Raw genomic sequence first — 9,732 nt, forward strand, 5'->3', positions numbered from 1 at the left:
TACTGGTGTAAGACTTTTACTCCCCTGTAGTACAGTGTCATAAAGCTGTACAAGTACAGCAGTGGATCACACTCTGAGTAGCTACAGGATAAACTGGAGGTTTTGTGTTAGTTGGTTGTGCAGTCTCTTCCTGGGCTACACACGCTCATGCAGCTAATGGGACTGAGATGAAGGGCAGAAAATCACGCCTGATTGCAAACCATGCAAGTGATATACTAATAAAGGAATTAATGCGATTTGTGTTACAGAGCTAACACACACATGTTAACAGAGCTAACACACACAAAAATGTTTTCAACAAACCAGAGGCTACAATCAGAAGGAAGCAATTTCTGTATTTGGACTGAAAGTTAATAAGCCTGATGCAAAGTGTGAGCAAAGAAACATAGTGGGAAATTAAAATCTTTCAAGAATCATTAAGTGTAGATACCTGGGTTTTCTAAAATTAATTTACACTAAAACTAATCTTCCAATATAAATCTTTGTCAATCACTGTTTAGCTGTGAATTTAAGCAGTAAAACATTTGATGCTGCTGATGGAACAAAGACACTGTAAATGAAAACTTTTCCTGTGAAATGTTGTCTTAATGCCTGATTCAGTTTAAAAAGGGCAAGCAATACAACTCACATATTGAAACTTCTGCAGATTGTTGGATATTGTAGTTAAAATGAAGACTGCAGATTAATTTGTGAGTTGACAGGAAAGAGCTACATAGGATATGGTGGGAGGATTTTGTCAGAGGAAATTTTGGCTGGATGGGGTTACTGACTAACCAGCCAGAAATAACAGTGACCAGAACACAGTGCCCAGCCCCAGGGCAACTCTCAGGCCCTTTGTGAAGCAAACACTGAAAGATCTCCAAAGCTGGATTCAAGTGGAATGTCTTCAGAAAAGGACAGGGAATTATCACATCCACAGTTTTAGGCAACAGTGACACCCCTCTTGAATCTTGTATATAATCAGAACATCCATGCTTATGACAACAAAAGCAAGATGCTGGAAACTGTCCACTTAAAGACTTTTCAGGGGAAGCATCAGGCTGAGACAGTGCTAAAGGTACTTTACAATTTAAGCATCTGCACCATCACATCCATACAAACACAGAGTCTATATGAGCTATAGTTCATGGAGGATGACTTGGACTTTGGTCCCACTGTACTGCTCACTCAATGTGCCCTAAACTGCAGAAGAGACTGGTCAGTCATGTCATGTCTTTCATCAGGTACATAAGTCAGTGGGCTCCTTCCCAGAAGGTGATGATCACATTTGCCACAAAGTGCTATAGGTTTCGTACAAAGCTGCACTACATACATCCTACGTCACCACAGTGAGTGTGCAGAGCTTACAACAAGGAACACACCTTGTGTTAGCAGTACTTCAAGCAGTGTTTCGAAGTCTGAAAAAGTCTGGCATGCTCAGTTTGACAAAACAAAGGCTATTTTCCTTTAAAAAGGAGAATACTTAAATGCAAAGAGAGAGCTGAGACTGGCAGACTGACAGACTTCTTAGCCTACGAATAAAACTTAGAGGATCTTCAGTGACCAGAAAAGAGAAACTTGACTTAACTGTCATCTAGAAAACAGTCGGAGCAAAAGTCATGCCATTGTCATGCCATGCAGTCCTTCTTGTAGCCTGCCTGCTTTCACTTTGCAGCTGTTAAAATGTCGGTGTGTAGTCATCAGTGATTGTACAGAGAAATAATACCAGGTCTGTTAAAATCCCTGAACACTAGACTATCATTTAAAAAATCAATTACTCCAAGGAAAAACCTGTGGCTGTCCTAACAAACATAAAATGAAGAGCATGCCATGTCAGCCAGGCAGAACTGGCACAGCCCTTGCTGTGTTTTCCCTTGCTCTCACTCCATGGCTGGGTGTGCAGTTTCTCAAGCTGCTCTTTGATTCCTTGCCATTCTGAGGATTTTCAAATATATATGCCAAATTCAGAAGAAACATGATATTTGCTAACTTATCATCAAAGTCTATGAGAATAAGTCAAGGTCACTGATTATTAGGCCTGCTAATATCCCTGTGAAGAAGGTCCACTGTGGGAAGGCCCACTGTGTACCTCCAGTGGGTTTGTAATCTGCAACATGGCAAACACAGCTCCGTCGTGACAGTACTTATGATAGCTTTAAGATTGCCCTTGAGGCAGTGTCTAAGCATTTGGTCTACAAAGCAGCTCAGCTGTCCTCGTTTCCTGCCTGCAATGTTTGGAGCTTACCTGTGCCTGGTAGACTGTGGGCATCAAATCCACCAGTATCATGCTCCACATTAGGTGTTCCTGGCCCTCTGACCTCTTTGTTTTCTCTAGCACCTCTAAATAAAGACAAGCCCAAGGGAAAAGAGCAGCAAGGCACAGACTGATGAGCAGGATGGCTCTGCTTCAAAAGCAGCAAGGGAGAGCGAGGTAGTTCTTGGTGCCCTTCGAAGACCCTATCGTTCCTTCTTGTGCCACACTTTCCTGTCTCCTCCATTGCCTGCGCTGATCCTCTGAGGGCCCAGGTGCTCTAAAACAAACCAAGGAAATGTTCTGGCAAATAAAAAGATTAAAAAAGAAGTTGGGGTGTTTTTTTTGTATTTTCTTAGTTGCTATTTTAACCCCAACTCGTTTGCTGATCCTGTTTACAGCACGGCCCTCATACGATACTGCTGTGAAGGGTCTGGGGTCGGACCTACATCAAATAAATTTACCAGCCGGCAAATATTCATGTAACTGCACCTTGAAGTTGTCTAAGCAATTAGCATAATTGAGATAAATTCAGAGCAGTAGTTCCCTACCTTCAAAGAGCTTAACTACTTTCTTTCTTCCTTTTCTCATTCTGAGAAAAGACATACTCTGAAGAAAAGCTTGGATATTTTTCCCCAGTTATACTGCTTAGTCTAATAAAAGATTCTTTTGCTCAGTAGAAAAGTGACAGAATTATGAAAATATCCCAGGAATCCTAATCTTTAGAAAAACTTTAAGCTTGTTTCAGACCTTTATATTCATTACTCTATGGTATTTGTACAAAATTACTGTAACAAAAGTCTGCAAGAGATCTTATTGAAAGAAAGGTGTTTCTGCAATATAAAAATCTCTAAGCAAGTCACTTTTACCTGTTCCTCCTCATCCTCTCACAGGATTAATTCATGCACTTTCTTCTGTCCCACATGCTCACAAGTACCAAGACACGTGCCCAAGCAGTCTTGGATCACTTGTATGCAACGTGGAGAACAAAGAACATTAGCAGTTGAGGCCTTAAAGTATATCCTGGGTTTTGGACTTCCCTTTTGTACCTTTTAGGAGTGGATGCTGTTTTGGACTGTTTGCCTTGTGATTTTGACTCACCCCTAGCTAGACAAAATTCCAGAATTGCACAACTTTTATTTTTCCTTGTCTGATAAGCTCTAGTCCTGTTTTACATCCACTTGACATCTTTAATTTTAGCTCTGTTTGTTTCTACTTTTTATTATAACAAAATCATAGATACTGAGCCCTGTGGCAATTAACACGTGCCTCTCCTTTTAACTTTTGTTCTGTTGCATCCTTCAGTGTTTTCGCACACACATTTCCAATATTACTTCAGTCATATCAATCTTCATATTTCCATTACAAATTTCTGCTAGTGGAGGCACTCCTAACTTGGGACATTAGAATTGATCACTCATTAAGGTCCTCCCAGAAGTACCTAACTCATTTGATCAGAATGAGGCAGAAAGCCACAGCTTTTTTTTTTTTTTAAAGAATTATAAAAATATTGAACATGAGCAAAATACAAAAAAGAATCCCATGCCTTTGATCTCACATAACACATTATATGATTTTAACATGGGTACAGCTCTTCAGATGATTTGCCTATGGCTAATACTGTGAGTGCTATTGTAGTCACCTGTAAATGGACCCATATCTTCTGTATGAGACCTTCCTGGTCAGCTACACCGCAGCCCTGCTCAGCTCTAGCGAAGATACATCACTGCTGATGCACTTCCCCTGCAATCACTGGTTCAGCCCTCCTCTGCATGATGTGCAAGCAGGAGTCTGAGACAGCTCTTCTTAATCTCTGACAAAAATGCTTTCTCCTAACAGCAGGCTCATAAGCAAATAACAAAATGTCATTGACAAAATGATTATAGCGGGATGACAGAATGGATCTCCATAGTAACAAGTAAGTGGGGCTAATGCCACCCCTTGCAGCATCACAGCACCCACCCAAAGTTTCTTTTACTTTCTCAGAGCAGAATGCACAGAGGATCTCAGTTGTTGCTCAGCCCTGGGGGTGGTAAGGCAGCAAATGCCTCTCATGGCTCCTTATTGCCTGCCTGGAATGGGTGGTCAGATATTGTCACAGCTATGAGCAGCACCTGACATTCCTTAGAATTGTTTTGAAGGAAGTAGCAGGACATAACTGGTCCCTCTGAGTCCTCTCCTATTCATCCTCAACAGAGGAAGCAGAGTCAGATCCCCTGCAAAGTACACTTCGTATTTGCATTCAGTTAATTTTTTAAAACTCTGTGTTTCATTTGAAAGTGAAACATATTGAGTGCTGAGAAGGTGGTCAGGGAGCTTTTCCCATCTTACTAACCACATATTTTATTACCATCAACATTCTGACAACTGCAGACATACTATGCTTTAGTAGCATTGAATCCTCCTATTAATTCCTTGAAATTCGTGTGACATGAGCAGGCCAAAGTTTCAGTCCTTAGTTTAGCTGAGGTTAGAATTTTGCTCTTTCAGTGCTGTTTAAATGCATTTTTCATCTCCAAGGCCTTCAGCTAGTATAAACCAGAGTAGCTTTAATGATCTCAGGGCATCTGTGCTATTTCACCCCCCCTGTATCTTGTACTACTGTCTGCTTTGTTAGCCTTCTCTCGAGGCTTCTGCATCTACAAATGTTTCTTGCAATTCCCATGACAAAGCTGAGAAATACATGCATGCGTTTAGGAGGAAACATATCCCTGGCATGCACAATTCTCCACTCTGAACACAACCAACCTCCAGGTCGATATTCTGTTCCTAACACATACAAACAATCTCCACAAATGTCACTGCTAGGTGCCTGACTCATCCCTCCGGCACAAAGCAGCCCTTCCAAAGTAAAGCCAGGATGACGCTGAAGACCAGCACAAATTTTCTGCTAAGTATTTTTCTTTGTGCTTTTCTGTCATTATACATGAAATAAAGTTGCTGCCTTGAGACTTGATTCTCCATCACTTTGGTAGATACCTGCTGAGGCTAATTCATGTGGAGTCATGGCATTATATATCTTGACAGGAGGGTACACTCAGGTGTCCTTACGCCCCTGGCTTTAACAGAGATGTGTGACGTGAAATGATTAACAGTAGTCTGTGCTTAATATAACTCACATCCACGGTTTATGGCTTCTTCCCTGCAAATACATTACTCCCTCCATTTCCATGCAGTTTTTCAGGCAGAGAAGTGACGTACTTTTCTTTCTCCACGAAATTTGCACAAGTAAAAGCAAATCTGCTGCTCTGCATTTGCAGAGTTGTTTTCTGATACACAGCAGACAGCCATAAAAAATAACGGAAGAGATGTGAAAAATGAAACTAACAAGCAACCACACGTAGACACTAAACTCAGTGATGGTACCTGTATTTACAACAATGGGATTCTAATGGACTAAGAAGCTAGTAAATTAATATATATCCATTTTGATGTGGTGTTCCTACATTAATAAGAGTCAGGTTTATTTTGTAGGCAGTGATTTTCACCTTAATATTTGTCTGATTTACTTTATGGCCATTTTGTGACTGGTATTAGGGTACTACTTCTGGAAGTTAGACTGTCTGATGTCCCCTCCTTCACACTACCGTGGGTGCAGATGTTCATTTTCATGAGGAAAGCAGTGGTCTGAAGGATAGACTCTTCTACATCTCTTTTGCCCCAGTTTCCTGATGACAAAAGTGTATATGCTTACCTTGTTTTTCTGTTTCTGCCAATTCACACTTAGTGAACCCACTGGCCAATTTCTACCTAATTTGACAGTAAGTTCGACATGTCAAAGCTGTAAAGCTTTTCAGATCTTCATGGACATTAGTGGCTGGATAAGTGAGGGTCATCATTTAGTATTGTCCACTCTTAGGATACAAGATGAAGAATTCACATGTGACTTCTGCCTGGAACCAATCAACCCACCAGTGCATGGCACCTCCAGCACCATCAGTGCAGTCATTGGCTTTTTACGTACCTCTACATAAATCCAGGACCAGGTAAAATTGAAGAAATGTATGGGACAAATGAAGTGGGGCCTGGAAGAAATACAGATGGGTTTGGGAGTGCTGAAGCATGGAGAGAAAGAAAAAATGGAAAGGAGATGAAAGTGCAATAAGAGGAGTGAGAATATGGAAGTAATGTGGGGCTGGATGGAAGTTGGAAAGATGAGAACTGTGAGATTTATTGTGCTGAGTCTGATAAAGGATTTGGGGAAGACTGAAGTTATTTCTGGGGAAGGTCACTTAAAAAATGAAGCTGGAAACCTTATTCCAGCCTTATTCATGCTGCTAATCCTATTATTCCCTCAAGTCTGCCTTTGCAGGAGGCGAAGTGTGAGGAGGTGTGAAACAGATCCTGAAATCATCCTTTCACAAAGAACCAGTCTCTCTGAAGCATTGTCTTTCCTTTTTAAAGATGTCATTCAACTGCTATAGATTTCTAGCATACCTAGGTTAGCTCCCATGGCTGATCCAGGAATGCTGACTTCCACATAATCCTGGTATTGTAGTGATTTGTTGGATTATGTGTTTGTGCATACCAATATAACAAGAAGCAAGAGCAGAAATATTTTTAAGAGAAAGGAGAGAGCATATTATGGAAGTATAATGCAAAATTACAGCCAGGCTAATCCTTGCTTGTAGGATTCTCCAAGGAAGCTCTCTGCATAAAACTAGCAATTTATGCAAGCATGAAGTGCTCCCAGTGTAACACCTCAGAAGCTTTTTAAGTATTCGGAGTGATGGGTTTATAGTGTCATTTTAAAAACCAGATGCATGTCGGATTTTTTTAGATACTGTTGACTGAGGAAATAAAAAATTTTCCCAGAAAAGGTTCTAAACCAGAAAGCCTCAGAAAGATTATTAGAAAGAATAGACTGTCTGGAAAAATATAGTCAGTAAACATAGAATACAGAAATAATAATTTAGACTAACTGTAATCTGTCAGACCAATTATTAGATGTTTATATCGCCCTTTTAGTAATATAATCACTATTTCTGAATAAGTTTGTTTATCCAGACAAACTCTTTACATGGATCCACCTAATTCTGTCATCTAAAAAGAATTTCGTTTCTCCTAGATCTCATGCTCGGGAATCTGTTTATTGGTAATAGCAGGAACAAAAATACAACTTAGAGCAACATACTGAAAGGGGAGGTGTAAAGGATAGGCACAGAAAGTGATTCCTCCCCACAGTGGTATAAAAATGGACTGGATGAACCTGCTAGCAGACAGCAACCTAGAGGTGGCTTTTCATAGCTAGACCTTTAAATTATTCTCATCCAAAATTGCTTCAAATAAATAAAATTTGAAGGAAACACACAAGAAATACACCTTTTACTTCTCAGGGATTTCTGTGGGATGTTTATTTGCCAGTCCCATTGGGGAGTTTTGAGGCAAGGCTGGAATGATCCCAGCTCATTCCCTTCAGCTTGGGAAAAAACTCCTCTATAGCTGCCTTGTTAGAACTGTCTCCCCTAATTCTGAAAGAAGGATTTGGTTATCTTTGAACTTACCCCAGTTTTACTGACAGTCTGAGAAAACAGAGCGCTCTCAGCCCTACCCTGCTGCATTTGGGACCAGACTAAAGAAAACCACATTTTTGGGTTTTGTCCAGGTTTTGATTGTTTTCTGTGTGCTTCTGCACTCTTCCAGGGTCTGTCTTTGCCATTCCCCAGCACTCTGCCAAAGTCAGAGCCCCTGGATCTGGCCCATCTGCCCCTCAGGGGCCTGGGAGCCTAACATCAGCTAAAATTTTGGTCTGGTGTATCTCACCGAGACTACTAGCTCTTGCTTCTGTGGGAGTCATGGCGTTCATTTTCTACCTTTTTTGTTAAAGCTGCTGTCTTTATTTTCAGTTAAAGAGAAGAGCAGGATACACCAGTTGATACTGAAACAGAGAAGAGGGAAAAAAGTGTTAATTGCAGATAGCACTTGAGCACTCTGTAAATCCTATTTTGCATCTTAAAGTGGACTTCTGTGGAATAAAAGCTTTGTGCTGCTGCTCCTCAGCACCAGGGAAGTTCACCCAGAGTGCTCCACTTCTGTCACCTGCACGCACAGCTCGAAGCGTCTTGGGAATGGTCAGAAATATCTTCTGGATGAAAGGAAAAATATTTGTTGCATGACATTAGGAAAATCAACTCTCCATCTGTACAGTCTCTGTTTTGTACATAAGTCAAAATGACCTGTGCTGTGCCAAAGCTGGAACAGGAAAGTTAAAGCTGTTGGATGCTGCTGCTAGATCGTATTCCCCTCCAGACTTTGCACAGGTGGAAAGTTGGCCTCAGCTCTGTTCAGTCTGAGATTTATGGACTGCCAAGCTTCCTTGTCCATTTCTCTTTTCTCAGCCCCATCTGACTTATTTTTGCTCCATCAGGAAAAAGCTTTCTCTGTCATCCCAAGGATATTCTGGGTAGAAATCTCCAAATATTCACCTTATATACGTCCTGCAGTAAGTACTTAGGAAGTTGTGCTTAAGCCCCTCCAATGGCATGTTACATTAAGCCTGCATTTTTGTTAAGAGTTTCTAGATGCAAGTTTTCCCTCTTCACTTCTTCCTCATTTGCCTCTGAACATGATCCAGAAAGGCTCAGAAACAGCTGAGCCACTTGGCTTCAGTGTTTGCTGTTTATCATGGGACCACTTAGAGCATGCAAGGAGAGGATTTATCACCAATCTACCTCATAAGTTTTTCAGCGCTCTGAAAATCCAACATTTTTGGGGCTTGGTTTCCTCATTTAGACAGGAGAAGAAAATATGGATGTTCTTCTAAACCAGAATTCACATTCCATGTGACAAATACATTTTGTGCTGGCATTATGCCATTTTAACAGGTGGGATGCAAGTACTTTGCTGCTCAGGCAGACCATTGTGAAAAGTTTGATTCCCAGCCAGGGACGCAGAAAAGCTGGTCTTAAAGGCTGTGTGTCTGTACTTAGTGATTAATAGGAAATTACAGTCTCTTAATAATCTGTCTCTGATTTGGGTTACTTTTCATATTTCTAGTCACTTCAGGCATGTTTCAAGGGCGTTCATTACAATGAAATGTCCCGCTTACAGTGACATGCATTATTTTGCAAGAGTTAAAGGCAGCTGGCTGTCTGCCTTAGGAAGCCTTCTCAGCCCACCCAAATTTCTGCAAGCTGGCCAACTGGTCTGCAGGTCATGTATGGTAGTCTGTGACACAGCTCGTAAAAGAACAGCAATGGGAACTGGGCAGATATTGAATATTAAAGAAGCTTGTGGAGCATTAGGGGAACTTGCTTCTCCAGCAGGGTGGGAAAAAAGTCTATAAAGCTCCTGTTTTTATGTAGACTAGCTCTGGTATTCAGTATTGAAATGAGTTAGACACCCACAGTAAACACATTATGTGAGTAAGTGAAATTGGACTTCCTCCTGGTCCCATCTCCTGCTCAAAGATGCACTTGCAAGAAGTGAGCTACAGAGGTGCTGGAATAAAAGAAAGGGACCAGGTATCTCTAACAGGAAAGTCTTTCAAGTTAGTAAACACT

This window comes from Eurypyga helias, unplaced genomic scaffold (genome assembly GCF_000690775.1).
Source record: "Eurypyga helias isolate BGI_N326 unplaced genomic scaffold, ASM69077v1 scaffold317, whole genome shotgun sequence".
Classification (NCBI taxonomy): Eukaryota; Metazoa; Chordata; class Aves; order Eurypygiformes; family Eurypygidae; genus Eurypyga; species Eurypyga helias.